Source organism: Haematobia irritans, chromosome 5, assembly GCF_050003625.1.
Source record: "Haematobia irritans isolate KBUSLIRL chromosome 5, ASM5000362v1, whole genome shotgun sequence".
NCBI classification, from domain to species: domain Eukaryota; kingdom Metazoa; phylum Arthropoda; class Insecta; order Diptera; family Muscidae; genus Haematobia; species Haematobia irritans.
Window position 1 is genome coordinate 65,933,243 of NC_134401.1, and position 18,312 is coordinate 65,951,554.

Below are 18,312 nucleotides of genomic sequence, written 5' to 3' on the forward strand. Positions count from 1 at the left end.
TTTATTCACAATTTTTAAAAAACCCTCTTGAGGCCTCATAACGTATATATGTTATTGGTCATGATGAATTTCTCCACCGATCTAGCGATGAACGTCCGTCCGTCTGTTGAAGTCATGCTAACTTCCGAAAGAAGCAAGACATTGATTTGCAACTTGGCGCAAGTAGTTGTTATTAATGTAATGTAAAGGGTGATACGGTCAAAATTTGGTCAATATAAACTTGACGTATTTCTTTCAATTTTGCATTAAAAAAACCTGAACATCCCCCATTTTAAAGGTGTGTGTGTGTGTAGAATGTTGCTCCTATTTTGATTTTGGAATTCACTCTTCAGTTGTCAAAATACCGTCCAATCAAGAAGAGCAGCGTATCAAAATTTTGCTCGCGCATCGCGAAAATCCGAGCTACTGGCACGCAAAGCTGGCAAAATCGCTAAAAGTTGCCAAATCAACCGTTACAAATGTACCCAGCAAAAAAGCGTCGCCAAAAAAGTAATGAAAATGTTCTTTTTGGATCCAGAAGTGGTGCAAAATTGACGCAGAAGCGATGAATTTAACATGGGCTTGTCATAGGACGGAAGTCCTCCATTTCAACAGCCGTTGCACTGAATTTGCATCACTTCTTTAGGTGTGCTCCGAATTCAATATTTTGGATGTAAATTAAAAAATTCTGTAATATTTTGTCAAATAAACAATTTTTTTAATTTTTTATAATTTTTAATGGATGCTAACGCTTCTCGGAAACGTTTGACCTCAAATATTTTCAAAAATTCATAATTTTTTCAGATTGGATTTAGCATTTTTTTCGACAAAATTTAAGTAATTTGTACCATTTTATGAATTCTTACTCTGTTTTTAACATACTTGAAACAAACAAAGTTAAAATTACCCATTAAAAGTATGAAAAAACCAAGTTATAAAAAATTGAATTAAAATAACTTCCTGGGTAGTTAAAATAAAGAACATCATTGGGAGTGCATCTTCTGGAAGTGCTTTTAAAGTTGTGCCTTTGGAAGAACTTCCAATCTTTTTGCTGGGTAATTAAAGTGTTTGGGGAACGTTTGTCGACAGCCAGGAAGTCTGGATCGGGGGGAAATCGAAATCCGGAAGCCGCTGAGACGACAAAGAGAGTTGCCGGTAGTTTCAAGCGAAACCCTAACCTCTCTCTCCGAGATGCCGCAAATAAGCTTGGTGTATCGTCTACAACCGTGCATCGAGCCAAAAAACGAGCCGGACTATCGACTTACAAGAAGGTAGTGACTCCAAATCGCGATGATAAACAAAATACGACGACCAAAGCGCGATCCCGGAGGATGTACACGACGATGCTGACGAAGTTTGACTGCGTGGTAATGGACGACGAAACCTACGTCAAAGCCGACTACAAGCAGCTTCCGGGACAGGAGTTTTATACGGCAAAAGGAAGGGGAAAGGTAGCAGATATTTTCAAGCACATAAAGCTGTCAAATTTCGCAAAGAAATATCTGGTTTGGCAAGCTATCTGTACCTGTGGTTTGAAAAGCAGCAGTTTCATAGCTTCCGGGACTGTCAACCAAGAAATTTACGTGAAAGAGTCTTTGAATAATCGTCTGCTGCCTTTCCTGAAGAAACACGGTTGTTCCGTACTGTTTTGGCCGGATTTGGCATCTTGCCATTACGGTAAAAAGGCCATGGAGTGGTACGCCGCCAACAACGTGCAGGTGGTTCCCAAGGACAAGAACCCTCCCAACACGCCAGAGCTCCGCCCAATTGAGAAATACTGGGCTATTGTCAAGCGGAACCTAAAGAAGACCAAAAAAACTGCTAAGGACGAGCAGCAGTTCAAGGCAAACTGGCTTTCTGCGACGAAGAAGGTGGACAAGGTGGCTGTACAAAATCTGATGGCAGGTGTCAAGCGTGAGGCCCGGCAATTTGGATTTGGAAAAGCGAAAGCCTAACTGAATATTTTTCCTGAATTTTATACTAATTGAACTTGAAAAAGAAATTTAATTTGATTTTTTAAATAAACGATTTCACCGATTTACACGCGTTTTCCCTTGACCACATTTTGACCGTATCACCCTTTAGGTCGGATGGTATTGCAAGTGGACCTCCAGATATGTGGGTGAATTTCGACGTCAGTATCTGTACTCTAACTACCATGCAAAAATTGCTTCATATCGGACCATAATTATATATTGGCCCCATATATATTGAGGTTTACAGTCTTTAGTAATTCATGGCCTGGATTACAAGTATAAACAGCCTGGCCGTTTTATGAGAATGTGATTTTATTTTATGAGAATGCGAATTTCGTAAATGTTGATTAAAAAGAGCATTACAATTTCCTTGTTTCAATAACGCATTGTGAAAATCTCAAAAAGCAGTCAAAGTTTCGCTCGAGCAGTTAGAACCATTACATGGCCATAAAGACCACGCACATTATTTTCGTGACCATTTATGTTTTTTACAGCGAAAAGAATTTTATAAAAACATTGACCAGGTACACACGATTTTCATTTTGCGCGTCTGTCGTGTGTTGATTATTACTTGGAATGGACGGAGAATACGGAATTACTGTGTTTTGTGTTAATTTATTTATTCAGAAGTGGCACGTGGTTTAATGTGAACACAAAAAAAGGGAAGTCTAATTGAAAAACTATCTGTTTTTTGTTCTGCATTTTGCTATATGGTACTATTTATTTTCAATTACATGTTGTCTGCGATTGTACATTTGATGGGCACGAAGTAAATATATTTACTTCGTGCCATATGGAATGATTATTTATTGTTGAAATTGAACAAAAATAGAGTGTGTAAAAATATGTGATGTTTGTTTGCACGACATTATAAATACAAATAAACAACGAATTAGTTTATAAATAAATAAAAACAAATAAATGAAGTTAATTTTGTGTTTTCTATTCTCAAGCGGCGTCCTTTTTTTGACGACGAAAAAGTTTTTTCATAAAGATCAAAACATTTTAGGTTGTGACTATGTCCTTTTAAATGGAAGAAAAACATTTTTGATGAATACGATAGACCATTTTAGAGCGTGACCATTGTCTTTTGATTCAAACAAAAATCTTTTTATAATAACAATAAATTTTTAGATGAGGACAATTTTATTTTTCTTATAACCATGTTCACATGGTTGCAGGTGAAAATGTTACATGTTCGCAAAAATAGTTCCTATCGTATTATTTTGCTCTTCGAATATGATCGTGACAATCATGTTTCTTCTCTGCGTGCGTGTAGCACCCGCTACTTCAAATAATAATATAATATAATTTTTATAAATTTCAATCAATTTTTTAATTGAAGATGTCAATCAAAACTTACTGATTTCCATTTAAAAATATCGTTACTAATACAGTTTATTTTAATATACAATTAATTAATAAATTCTCAATAGCCCACTTCTTGCATCAACAACTTTCAGATAAGATATTGATAATTTCTCACAGATAAACTCGGTTATGTGGTTTTACTAAAAAGACACTAATGGAACGAGTGGGGAATATATAAATCCAAAGTAGCGATGGAAAATTTTATGAACTAACTTAACCATAGGTGCACGCAGAGAAGAAACATGATTGTCACGATCATATTCGAAGAGCAAAATAATACGATAAATTCGGGTAGTTCACTAAACCCAAATGAACGAATGAACTAAGAGGAAGCACTCTGATTTGACGGTGGCAAAGGAAAAGGGAGATGTTTGTACAATGATTTATTTACACAGAAAAAAATTGTATTGTAAATTTAAGAACCATTTTAACTTTCACAAAGTTCAACAAATTTACTGTAATATAGTTCATTTTTCGTAACCACAACGAAAATTAACTTAGTTAAAGGAAAACTTATAAAAATTTAGTAAATGTTTTTTAGTTCACTAACTACGAAATGGGAAGGATTTTTCCTTAAATAAATTTCCAACACAGTACTTAATGCATCTATTATAAAAATACATGGGCAATATAAAAATCTTACTACGAAATGTGGACAATTTACTAAGAAAAAATTTTGTATGAAAAAAAAAATTTGTAGTAAAAATTAACTTAACGACATTACCGATTCGTATGATGGCTACGTACAGATTATTTCCCTTTTTATTATATGTTGGAGTGTTTTTCCTCACATTGAAAATTTTAGATACAGTAGAATAAAAAGTAATTAATATAATCCTTGACGGGTGTATATCATTTTTTATAGATTCCTCATAAATTTGGTATATATTTTAAACTTAACTTATAGATAGACTTTCAGCTAATCAATAAACGTGCTACTGGAAAATAAAGTGAGAAGAAAGTAATGAAATCATTGCACCATGTGAGGGAGTTTTTAGAGACATTTTGTGTATATCTCGTACGATTGTTTGGATTTGTTATTGCGTCATTTATGCTATTGTTGGTTGTTTTGATTCTACACCCAGAAAAAAGTGCCTTCGAAACTAAAGGAAAAAATTTTCATCAATATAGTTTATCCATTTTATTTCCATTAAGGTAATTTTTTGTGAAAAATAATAAAATTTACTCGTTTCAGTAAAAAATCCTAAACTGTAAGCAGTTAGGATTAGTTCATTAACTAGAATAAGGCATGGAATTTTACTCATACTATTTTCTTCGCTGGGTATAAGAATTTACTACTGAAAAAGAAAATTTTATTCACCGATAACAAAGCATTCGTAAAAATAAACAAAAACCGAACTAAAACCAAGTTTCCTCAAAATTAGTAAAATTTCTTATAAAATGATAATTGCGACTTCCTTTATAATAGAAAGTTTTTCATACATACGAACAACACTTGGCATAGAAAAATATTTTAGTTCATTCGTACTAAGAAGTATGCAATCCTTTCAAAACTTAAGGAAACACACTTGTTAGAATATAGGAAATTTTCCTAAATTTCTATTGTCTACCTGTAATCGATACCTGTCATCGTAATCGATGTGTTTGCGCGTGGGTGTAATCGATATATTTGCGCGTTAGTTGGAATCACGTTGTTTTGGTATACGGAGAGATTGTTAAAAAATAATATGGTAAAATAATATAATAAATAACAAATAAAATATATAAAATATTTGTTATTTTAAATTAGTGAGAAAAATTTTCGTTTTTTTAAATAAATCTATCAATGTTCGTGATAGTGTATAAAGAAAGAAAACACCAGCAGAATAACAACCCTTTCATTTGTCTTCATTTTGGAATCTTCAATTATCAGGTAACATTCAGTGACGCTAACCTTTTGCAACAAAAATGTTTTATGATTTTTTATATTTGTAGGTATTGAAATTGTAAAAGGAGGACAAAATCGTTAGGCAGCAACTTATTAAAAGTGAAAAGTACAAGAAGAAGAAAAAGTGCGTTTTACAGTTGATAATATCACACAGAAATTGGAAATAGTGGAATAATAAACTAATATTTCAAAGAGATTCGATGCTGTTGATTCTTAATAAATATATTCAATATATTAATAAAACATGTCTTTTATTGAAGATAAAATTGCTTATAGAAATAAATAAAATTGTATTTAAAAACGAAGGTAAGCGGTTCTAATTATGAAGTAAAAGTTTTACCACAAATGTGTAAGATTTGTCGAAATGAATGAAAAAATTTCAATAAAATCATTCCATATATGAATTCAAATTAGTTAATTTTTTTCATTCTGTAGTATAGTGGTATATAAATATAGGAAAATGTTAACTAATATATGGAATGCATTATTCCTAATTTCTACGAAAATCACATCGTTCAAACAAATAAAAATGTCTTTGGCGCTATACGAAGTTCAACTTTCTTCACAATGAGTTCATTTTAACTTAAAGAAGGGGTCACTTTTTTCTGGGTGTAGAGATAATGGAATGTTCCTTGTGTGTTGTTGGTATCTTTTGTGGTGAGAGTTGTTTTCTTGCAATAGCGAGATCAGAAAGGGATCGTGTGTGTTTGTGGAGTTGTTTTTCTTCACGGCAGGTATGTATCCTTTATGACTATTTGTGTCTTTGAGTTTTGTTGCTGCATTCAGTTCTGTTGATGCATTTATGAAGAGCACACGTGGTTTTAATTTTGCAAAATTGTACGTGCGGTATTAGTGTTTATTAATGAAAATACATTTATTTCGAAACATTTTAGAAACTGATTAAGGAACTGTATATTTCTGTTAATAGTTTAAAATTAGTGCGGATTTTTAATTGATTTACACAAAAGATATACAACATGAGTGGTAATAGGATGATCTATATTTATTCTACATCTGAATCACAGGTTGGAGATGCAACCATTTTTTTTTGAATCTATATTTTTTATGTTACAGCAATTCCTACAGGTGCACTCAACAAAAAGTGAACTCTTTATTTCACTAAAGCCAATTTAACTTTATTTTAGTTCATAGAAATATTATGTTTGGAGAAAGTTTTCTTTACTCTAATACTTTTTTGTGTACGTTAGTTAAATTAACTAAACCCGAGGAAAAAAAAATATACTCAAATGAAGCATAAAGATTAACTAAATTCGTGTCTTCCACAAAATAGTTCAGAATTTCTTTAAATTTGTAAATTTTACCATCGTGAACTTCGTATGTCACTAAAGACATTCTTGCAATTTTGAACTCCAAGTTTTTTCTTCAAACTACAAAATTTTCTTTAATAAGTGAAAAAACTTAGTTATGTCTAATAAATTTTCTTGTATTTGTCGAAAAATATTTACTTATTTTTATGACATCGGCGTGATGCCAACGTTTGTAATACTGTTAGTTAGTTTCTACAAATATTCAAAATTTTCTAAAATTAACCGAAAGTTTTCTTCATGGTGGGTTCACTGTTTTTTCAGTGCGAGTACTAAGTTCGAATTTAGCCGCTAAAATTAAAAATAAATAACTACGAAAAGCATAAAATTATACGTCTACTAAATACTATACTGACAAGTGGAAATTATGTCTAATTTTATAATATTTTTTATTTCAAATAAATTCTGAGAATAATTTCAAAAACGTCCCATTAGTCCATGGATATGATTCCAATAATGTACCTACTGGATGGATTTTTCATTGTGGTAAGTTTTTTTTTTATAAACGGTATTTCTCCGTTTTTAATATAACCCAAATTTCAATTTATTAAAAATAATTATTTTCACTTGCAGCTAGACAGGTCTTCTAATGGTAATTTTTTTGAATATTCTTAGTGTTTAATGCGAACTAAGCTGATATCCTTATCGGTTCTAAGAAATACTTTTGAAACCCGTAAGTTAAAAATCAATATGAACGATAGAATTTGATAATATTTTTCTTATTTTTTGTATAACTTTGCAATTTCAGATGCTTATAAGACAAATCCGCCCAACAAAAGTTAGCCAACATCGATAAAATTGGACAACAATTCAATGAATATACCAACTTATGCCACACATATCTTTCATATGGATAGAAAACATGGAAATTTAAATTAATCAGTTTAGTCCTAATAACATAGAATATTCCTCTTTTGAAGAAGCAATTACTAACTACCGACAAGTAACTGCATCCAACGTACGAATAAAAAATTCCTTTATTGTATATCATAAGCCGTAGTTTTGTGTAATATAATAATAATTTTAAGAAATAAAATACTGGTGGTTATAGAAAATTGACTTGTTTTGTACGAAAAATTTCTTAGTTGTATACAGGCTTGTTGTACCTTTGATTCTTCAATTTCTCTACTTTTTTTTAAATTATACCGACAAACAGTTTATTTCAAACCAATTTCTTAATACCGGTTTCCCAAAAATCGTTCATTTTTCTGGATAGCAGGAATATTTTGAATGAGTTTATTCTTCCCACAGCATAGTAATAATGAACTAAAATACGATGCAATACATGAACTAATTTATAAGAAAAAATCTTTGGCGCCAAAGATTTGGTCATTCTTACTATGGGTTAGTTCATTTTTCATAAGAAATACTAAACTTTTTTTCGGTGTAGGCAAAGTCCAACTATCATAAACCTTTTTTGGAAGGATCAAGTGTGGTTCACTTTGGGTTTAGTGAACTACCCGAATTTATTCTGATAATTGGTTGATAGTCTTGCTGCAAGTAGAGGATGCTGATGAGGAATGTGGTAATTCCGAAACGTGCGTCCATCCAACCATCTTGCAGTCTATAGAGCTTTGCCCAAATAAATTTGACAAACATTCTTTTCCTCTGTTGGTTAAGCTACTCTTGTAGTTTAATCAACGCAATGGTTTTAAAGCTGATATCAAAACAACGAAAAAGATTTTTGTTTGAATCAAAAGACCGTAACCATTGTCTAATATGTTATGTTATTCATCAAAAATGTTTTTCTTCCAGTTAAAAGAACATGGTTACAACCTAAAATGTTTTGATCTTTATGAAAAAAAAACTTTTTTCGTCGTCGAAAAAGGACGCCAATTGAGTAAAGAAAACACAAAATTTTATTTATTTATAAACTAATTCATTGTTTTTTTTTTCTAGTTATAATGTTGTGCAAGCAAACATCACACATTTTTACACACTCTAAACACAATGTTTTTATAAAATTCTTTTCGCTGCAACAAAGTTAAAAAAATAAGTGGTCACGAAAAAAATGTGCATGGTCTTTATGGCCATGTAATGCCTATACGTAACCTATAAAAATACTTTTTTCTCCGCAAAAAAGTCAAAAAAATTGAATGGTGAGGTATATGATTTTCCGGACCATCTAATAGTCTCAAATCCTATCATTTAAATAATAGAACATGCTTGCAGCATTAGAGAACCATTTAAATGCTTATTGTCAGCGCACATTTTTCTCTGCACGAAAACTATTTTTGCAAAGACAAGATACATGGGTTTCGCTACAATTACATGCTCTAGATAAGCATTAAATGGATGTGGCAACCAAGTCTAAAATGTTTTTGATTTTACTTATCGGACTCCACATATATACGAAGAGCTTTTTCCACATATGAACCTATTTCTTTGTTTAGGACACTTATGTTAAATTTATAATATATTATGATTGAGCAGCAATTTTTCATAAACATATGTAATATGTGAGTAAAGACACTCAGAGAAGGAATATGATCACCTCAAACATGTTTCAAGAGCAAATTGTTATTTTAGGATGGGAAACATGGAACATTTTTGCTACAATAGTCATGCACCCAAATGCATATTTTAAAATAACATTGGGTATCATTGGGTGCAAGTCCTTCCCTACTCACCTCTATTGATAAATAAGTTGACCTTCTAGGAAATTCGTCACGAACTTTTAGACAAACGAAATTTCCTTTGATATAAAGTATTTTCATTGAAAGCAAATAAACCCGAATTCATGACAAACGTTGTAACAATGGTCTCTTATCTGTTTTATTTGCTTCTAAAGAAAATTGTTTAGCGTCAAAAGAAATCTTCGTTTGTCTAAAATGTCGTTCCTCAGAAAAGAAAACTATTCTTTCAGTGTGATGGTACCAAAAGGTCTGCCAACTTGAATTTTTTTTTTTCATTTTCCAAAATTTGGGATCCTTAATAAAATATTTACGTGAAATTTTTGCACAGAGAGTAGAATGAACATTTGAGTAATGGGTGCCAAATTTAGTTAATATCTCCTCAGATTTAGAGAAAGCCCTCATATATAATATTTTTTCGATTTTAGCAAAAGTGGCTAAGATACCCACACTTTCCTTGCAAAATCACCACTGCTAAGTCGAAACTTTTTATTGGTCGAAACTTGTAAACATGACACAAATTTTCCTATACCACCATCGACCGATAAATCATAAATACACTTTTTAGAAAATGCATAAAAATGGCTTTAGATTTGAATAATATGGGAAATATTTTTACCAACATTGTGCTGAAGGTTGCCAATCGAGCCAAAATAATCTAACAATATTTTGAGACAAAAAGAAAACTATCAAATAAAAAAAATCTTATTTGGCAGTGTTTGATAATTTTTTTGTGGTTATTATAAAAAAATGTTTCTTAAAACGAAATTTTTTATTATTTTATTTTAGAAGTATATTTATAATGTTTTGACACACCTAATAGCGACAAGTAATTTGAGTGTATAAATATCCCTTAAATTGTAAATGTGTCGAAGTTTTAATTACACTAGGTCACAAATAACAAAATTTTCTCTGTGATTTGTTTCTAGAATACTTTTTCCCATTGATTTTGACCTACTAAACACGAAAATGAGTTTTAAAAAATTTTCTGTCGATTGGTTTTCGAGATACAAATTTTTGAACTTTTTTTTTTTAATGTTTAGAGGTACACTTACAATTTTGAGCATATCTTTGGTCTTATTTGACCTATTTGATCCTAGTGCTACTCAAATTAAAGAAAATTGAGCCATCTACAACTCATTAACAGAAAATTTTCAAATCGGATAAGTAGTTTGGATGTTGGCGGCTTAAAAAATTAAAAAACGGCGTTTTTTAGTAAAAATGTGGCAGAAAAAAACATATAAAATAAAAAACACGACGCTAACAGCAATTTTGGTTTTTTGCATATAGCTGAAATTTTTACAAAGAAAATAAGCCCTTACTTAACAAAATCTAACAACAAATAGCGGACATGAACAGATAGGCGGGCGGATAGACAGATGGACATAGCTTTGTTTTTTCTCTGCAAAAATCGACTCCATTTATATCCATTCGTTATGTTCACAATACAGCGACTGAACCACTTTTCAATATGGGTATATCTACGTAACCCATGATTGATTTTAGATTTTTACATAATATCATATTTTATTGCTGTTAGCATCGTGTTTTATATTTTATATGGTTTTTTCTGCCACATTTTTGCTAAAAAAACGCCGTTTTTTAACCTTTTTAAGCCGCCAACATCCAAACTACTTACCCGATTTGAACATTTTCTGAGAACGAGTTGTTGACGGCCCAATTTTCTTTAATTTGAGTAGTAGTAGGATCAAATAGGCCAAAGAAGACGAAAGATATGCTCAAAATTGTAAGTTTACCTCCAAAAATTAAAAAAAAAAAAAGTTCAACAATTTGTATCTCGAAAACCAATCGACAGAAAATTTTTTAAAACTCATTTTCGTGTTTAGAAGGTCAAAATCAATGAGAAAAATTATGCTAGAACCAATTCACAAAACGACTGTTGGCTAGTGTTATTTTTAGTTTGCACCAACAAGAGAAAGTTACTACTTATACAAAAGGGACACTTTGATAATATGGCCTAAATCAAAAACTAAAATTTTTAAGGATATTGGCTTTATAGAAAATTTAGTCAAAATTTTATTTTTATACACGCAGATAAGGATCACCCCAACCATATTTCAAGAGCAAAATGTTACTTTTTCACGGAAAACATGTAACATGTTTGTCGACACCATGTTATTTTGTCGCAAATTATGTATCTGATTTCGGAAAGTATGTTATGTTTGACGGGAAAAGAATATTTATGCGACAAAAATGCTGCATGGTCGCCGTGAAAAAGTAACATGGTGCTCTTGAAATATGTTTGAGGTGATCATATTCCTTCTATGGGTGTAGAAAAATATTCTAACATTTTGGTTCTTTTCTACAGAAAATTTTGTCAAAATATATTTCTGTAGAAAATTTTGTCAAATTTTTATTTCTATAAAATTTTTGTCAAAATTTTATCAACATTTTATTTCTAGAGGAAATTTGTGAAGTAACTCTTAGTTGGAGAGCGATATATAAAAAAAACTACAACAAAAAAAATTAAGAATTCTACCAATTTACCAAACATTAAAAAATCTACTATTTTTGGTGGCAACCGTATTGTGCTCCGCCCCAGGGCATTACCTATTTAAATTTTAACTCTGGAGATTTTGTAGAAGTCTAAACAACTTTGTCCAAATCGATTCAAAATCCTTCAACCAACAAATTTGAAATTATTTTATCTAAAGGAAAAATAATCAATAATACAATAATTTTTGTATTTGTCGAACAAAATCGATTAAATTTTTAATTGAACCAATTAGAAAATAATTGAAAGTGCCGGAAGATATCAAATAATTTTTAATCAAGTATTTTCCTTTTCTATTTCTAATTAATTCTGTGATTCATACCATAATGATTGATGAAATATTTCCAATTAAAAATTAATTAAATCAATTAATTTCATGATTGTACTTTGACAGACATGAACAGATAGGCGGGCGGATAGACAGATGGACATAGCTTTGTTTTTTCTCTGCAAAAATCGACTCCATTTATATCCATTCGTTATGTTCACAATACAGCGACTGAACCACTTTTCAATATGGGTATATCTACGTAACTCATGATTGATTTTAGATTTTTACATAATATCATATTTTATCGGGTCATGTATGTGATAAAGCCTTATGCAAACCGACTTTCTAGTATTATTTATTGAACAATAAAATACGAATTTTAAATTTAATAGTGACCTTGACTTTTTCAGCAAATGACTGAAATTTCGGACCAATCTTTAAAGTATTAACGATTATCTAACAACTTAGGATTGATTCAAAACGGCTCTAAGTTTAAAAAATTTATTACGCTTCAATGAGATAAAGACAGAAAATTATTCATCTATTATTAGGGTTAAATTAGCATTACACTTAGCTTGGTAGATTAGACTATTTGGTAGTTAAATAGTATTTGATTTTTGATAACCTTGTCTTCCATACAACCTCGTAGAATGCATTGATAAGAATTGACGTTCTGTTTACGTAATAGTTTGCTTTTTAGAATCATAATGTGGGATCTTAAGGAACAGTCTAGAAAATTCACTTTACAGCAAAAACTTTTGGCGGTGACATCAAATTTCCTCATCAAGAGTTTTTCATAAACATGGTAATGAAGCACTATCATTTTCGAATCTGCACTAGATCACTCGAAATGGAATTCTATGCACCACGAGGTCACCAAAATTTTATTTTTGGATGGGTAACCAGTTGGAAAATTAAATAGTCAACAGTGGACTTTCTTAATTTAAAAAAAATGGACTCTCCCAACTATCGAAAAAGTTGAGAGGATGACTTTTGGACTCCCATTACAATCGCTATCCCCACTTTTAATTTTATGTTTTGCATACATAAATACGCAATTAATACTGAGAAGCACACGCAAAAAAAATAATTCTTTCCCCCCAAACGAAATTTTAGACAAACAAAGTTCGTTTCTCATTTGCTTTTCGCTGTAAGGAAGTGTATTTGGAAGAAAAGTATATACTTTTTGTGATAAACGTTTATTCTTTTCCAGGATGTAAAAACAATTTCATAAAGACAAACTCAAAACAAAAAACATTGTTTTCTTGCTAATTGCATTTTCCCTCACATCTTTCTCACATCCACGAGATTTTTTAGTTCTTAACACCTTTTCCTGTAATACCAACAATGTAGAAGAAATTATACAATTTTATAAATTTTTAAATTTTTTTACCTTTCGGCTGAACGGAGAATCGAACCGCGGACCATGCACTTTGTAAGCCAACACACTAACCACTGAGCTATGTACCTGTTATGGTCATCAATAGATAAATATCCATATAAGTTATATTTATATAGCATAGCTTGCGGCGCCCACGAACCGAATAAACAAAGTTTATTTAACAGAAACAAACATTTAGTTTGGCACTGTGGAGCAGTGGTTGCTACGTCCGACTTGCATGCCAAGGGTCGTGGGTTCGATCCCTGCTTCGACCAAAGTTTTTTTGTTTTTTTTTTACATATATTCCAGATATGTTCGGAAGATTCCGAAAAAATGTTCAACATTTTATATTAAATTTTGAACTGTAAAATGTGTCTTATTAAAGACCTAAAGTCAGAAAAGAACAGTGTTTGATATAAAAGAAATGGACTGTGTTGTTGTTTCAAAAATAACTTTTTTTTATTGAAAAAATAAAAATTTTGTAACAAACGAATTTTTTTGGTGATAAAAGTTTTAAATTTTCGATGCAATTCAAAAAACTCTAACAAAAGAAAAACGTTTTCGGTACACGTTTTCCAAACGTTTTTTTTTTCTTTGCGTGCAAATCCTAAATTATTTGCAGAATTTATTTTTCATCCTTTTCCATAGTGTAGAATCAAAGGTATTCATCAATATATTAACCAAATTAAATGTGTAATTCTAAATTTAAACTCATTTTCAAGCAGCGCTCCGAGAAAAAAACTTCGCTCCGCTCCCCCTCTTTCTTAGAGAAAATTGTTGTACCCAAATTGTTATATATTTCCACTTAATTTATATTTTGCGAAAATAAAAAAACATACAACTACTGGTTATTATAACAGAATAAAAAGCAAAACAAGGAATTTCAAGGTATATATCAAATAGTAGTAAAACACAAGTATATAAAATTGTAAGTTCGGCCGGGCCGAATCTTAAATACCCACCACCATGAATCAAATAAATAGTTAATTTGAAAACCCTTCGTCGTAGCGCACGCTTCCCGAAGATAAATTTAAAGATTCTACCTATGAAGACTAAATCAGATTCTGGATTTATAAGAACCAATTTTGTTTGAGTTTTAGAAACCATTAACATATCGTGTAAATGATGAAATAAAGCCTTGATATGTAATCTTAAATCTATAGATTTTTATCGCTATTAGTTAAATGATTACGAGGAGTAAAATCTGGAAATTTTACTTTCAGTTTCAAGCAATTTTTATAATCAGTGCGCCTGCTATACCCTCAATGAGTGAAATCCGTCTATATGGGGGCTGCACTAAAACATGGGCCGATTCACCTCATTTTCGACGCACCTATTTGTGGGCTTAAAATACCTCTAGATTTTCAATTTCATGCAAATCGCATAGTCTATATGGGGGCTATACCAAGAGCATGGACCGATACGGACCATTCTCGACAAGCATCTTTATGGTCCTAAAATACCTCTAGATTTTCAATTTCAGGTAAATTGGATTGTAAATACAGTTTCTAGACGCCCAATAATTAAAATCGGGTTATTGGTCTATATGGGGGCTATACCAAAAAATGGACCGATACACCCCATTTTCGACACACCTCTTTATAGTCCCAAAATACCTCTAGATTTTCAATTACAGACAAATCGATTACAAAGTACAGTTTCTAGATGCCCAAGAAACAAAATTGGGAAATCGATCTATATGGGGGCTATACCAAAATATGAACCGATAAGCACTATTTTCACCCCACCTTTTGTTGGTCCTAAGATACTTCTAGATTTCCAATTTCAGGCAAATTAGATAAAAACTAAGGTTTTTATAAATCCAAGACCCCAAATCGGGTTTTTATAACCCCAAGACCCCAACATGGATATAGCCCATCTTCGAACTTGACCTGCCTGCAAACAAAAAACGAATCCAAATTTCAGGACGATAGCGCCATTATTGAAGGTTGTGGCGTGATTACAACAGACAGACCTGATCAAGAATATATATACTTTATATAATCGGAAATCGATATTTCGATGTGTTACAAACGGTATGACAAACTTATTATACCCCCATCATCATTCTATGCACAGAAAAAAATTTCACGAAAATTTTTCCAATTAAAATTTTAATTGAGTTTTAAAAAATATTCAATTAAAAATTTAATTGATACAACAAATTGTTTAATTGAAACCAAAAACAAACATAAAAATTAATAGTATCAATTAATTTTTTAATTGGATCAATTAATTTTTTAATTGCCTTCAATTAATTTTTAATTGGTTGATTTCTGTGGTTGAAGACATTTCAATTAAAAACTTAATTGGATCAATTAATTTCGTGATTGAATCAAAAAAAAATTTTTTGGGGCATAATTAATAATTTAGAATTTGAGTTTAGATTAATTACAAGTGTGTCCAAGTGATTTGCTTCCGTTAGGTTAGGTTAGATTATGTGGCAGCCCAATGTATCAGGCTCACATAGACTATTCAGTCCATTTGCTGAAAAAACAGTGAACCCTTTTCCATTGCAAAATTAACTAAACTGTAGTAATATTGACCATGATTTAGCCCTTAAGATTTTTTTTTCAACTTGCCTAGTTTATAATTCTCTTAAATTTCAGTTCATATATAACATTGTATTTTAGTTCATTTTTACAACGCCATAAGATTTATATACCCCTACCAAGTTAAAAAGTCAGTATTATTTTGGTTTACTTGCTTATTTTTTGGGAAACCCGATAATAAAAATTGGTTAACAGTCTCTTTAAAATGTCGACGACTAAACTATTTTTAAATCAATCGTTCCACAGTACAGAGAAATTAAATAATGGAAGGAACAACAAACCGTTTTACTATTATGAACATTTTCATACATTAAAATTAAACTTTGTTTAAGCAAAAGTACTTTATTATAAAAACTTATGATGCAAGTTCTTAATACAATGTTTTTTTGTGAATAAAAATGATGACCTCGTGGAACAGAGAGTAGTTCATTTGAACTCGCTGTTTGGACATTTTGACTTATCCTTTTTTTATTCATCGTAGGTAATTTTTTCACATATCTTTCTGGGAAAAATGGAAGCAATAATGAAAATTGTTAAAAATTAACACCATGTAATGAAATATAGTTTTTTAATTCATCATTTTAGCTTGTAACTTACCATATTTGGAGGCATTATATCAAATGGTGTAAGGAATTCAACTTTTCTTTGGAAAACGTATCTCATAATTACGGAAATAATGAAGTATTCTATATAAACTCATAAAACTGTGTTGTTATCGATGTGAAGAATATAATAAATATTCTAGTTGAAAGAAAGCCAAAGTTTTAATATAAAACTTACCAATTCTCTATTAAATTGTACGCTGAGGGGAAATATAAAAAGTTGTCCAAATTTATTTGGGTTACTTTGAAATTAAATATTTATTTTTTACATTAAATACAATTATTAAATAGGTTTCTAAAAAATCTAATGGAAAAAATAATAATATGGATAAAAAAAAACAAATATTCTGGTTAACCCTAGACAGCCATCATTCGTCAAAATGACGACATTTAATTTTCGATTTAAAATGCATTTTAGTCTATTGGGAAATGGTAAATTTATATTATACTGATTCGACCGTTTTATGATTTTTTTTGTTTTATACTAATTAAAACCAAATTGAATAAGAAAATAAATTCAAGTTTCGCTCACGATGAAAATTATAGCGTCTTGAAATGAGCCGTAGTCAAAATGACGAAGGGTGACTTTAATGTACAAAAAATAAGGATGACTGTCCAGGGTTAAAAGAAAGTCAAAGAATCCTTACCAATTCACTATTAAATTACAAGCAAAGGAGTACTAAAAATTTTTCCAAATTTTTAAGGGGTTATTCTGAAATTAAATATTTGTTTTTACATTAAAAATATTACATTGGTTTAAAAAAATTGATTAAAGAAATACTAAAATAAGGTATCAAAAACCTGTAATTTTGATGATAAAAATGTAAATATTCTAGCTAAAAGAAAGCCAATTTGTAAAAGAAAACTTACCAATTCTCTATTTTTTAAATGTGTTCGAATCCATCTGGAGTTGCTCTGAAATTAAATATTGCTTTTACAACAAAGAAAAACATTAAACTGGTATCCAAAAAATCAATTAACAAATAATAATATACATAAAAAATATTATTTTTAAAAGAAAGCCATATTAAAAAAATACTTACCAATTTATGACTAAACTATACGCTGAGATATAACAAAAATTTTCCAAATTAATCTGGAATTGAATATTAATTTTTTACATTGAATAATAAAAATTTCAATACACTTTCATTTTCAACATATTTTCCTAAATATTCTTAATAACTTTTTTCTAAACTACCGTTAATATTAATAACTTTCATTTAAAAGGTTTAATAAACAAACACCAATATATGTCTCAAAAATACAAAATATTCCATGCCTTTACATTTCCTTGTTGCATACCTGCTTAAAAGATGCAACAACCCACGCCAACGCACACTTAGGGATCTATAAATCGAAAATCGATTATTCGAATATTGGCATGAAAATCTAAAAAAATCGAAATCGATTATCAACCTAAAAATAATCGCAAAATCGATTTTAGATTTTCGACTAATTTTTAATTTTGACGATCAACTATAGATTTTAGATTTTCAACTTTTTTTATTTTGACTTTCACAAATCGATTTTAATATTTTATTCATTGGTTTAAATTAAATTGAAATGTGCCTAGATGTAAGGAATTCTATTACTAATAAGAATAAAAATTCTGATTCGATTAAATAAAATATCAAAGTGGTGGAAATGAATCCTTTGTGATTTCAATTTCCTTCAATTTATACCGTTTGCAATAGGGCCCCAGGAATGAAACAAGGCCACAAATTTAGGGCGACACTTCATTATTTTGGGAAATAATGGTAAATGATTTCTACATGTTAAAAATTTTATATTGAACCTTTTAATAAACAAATTATAA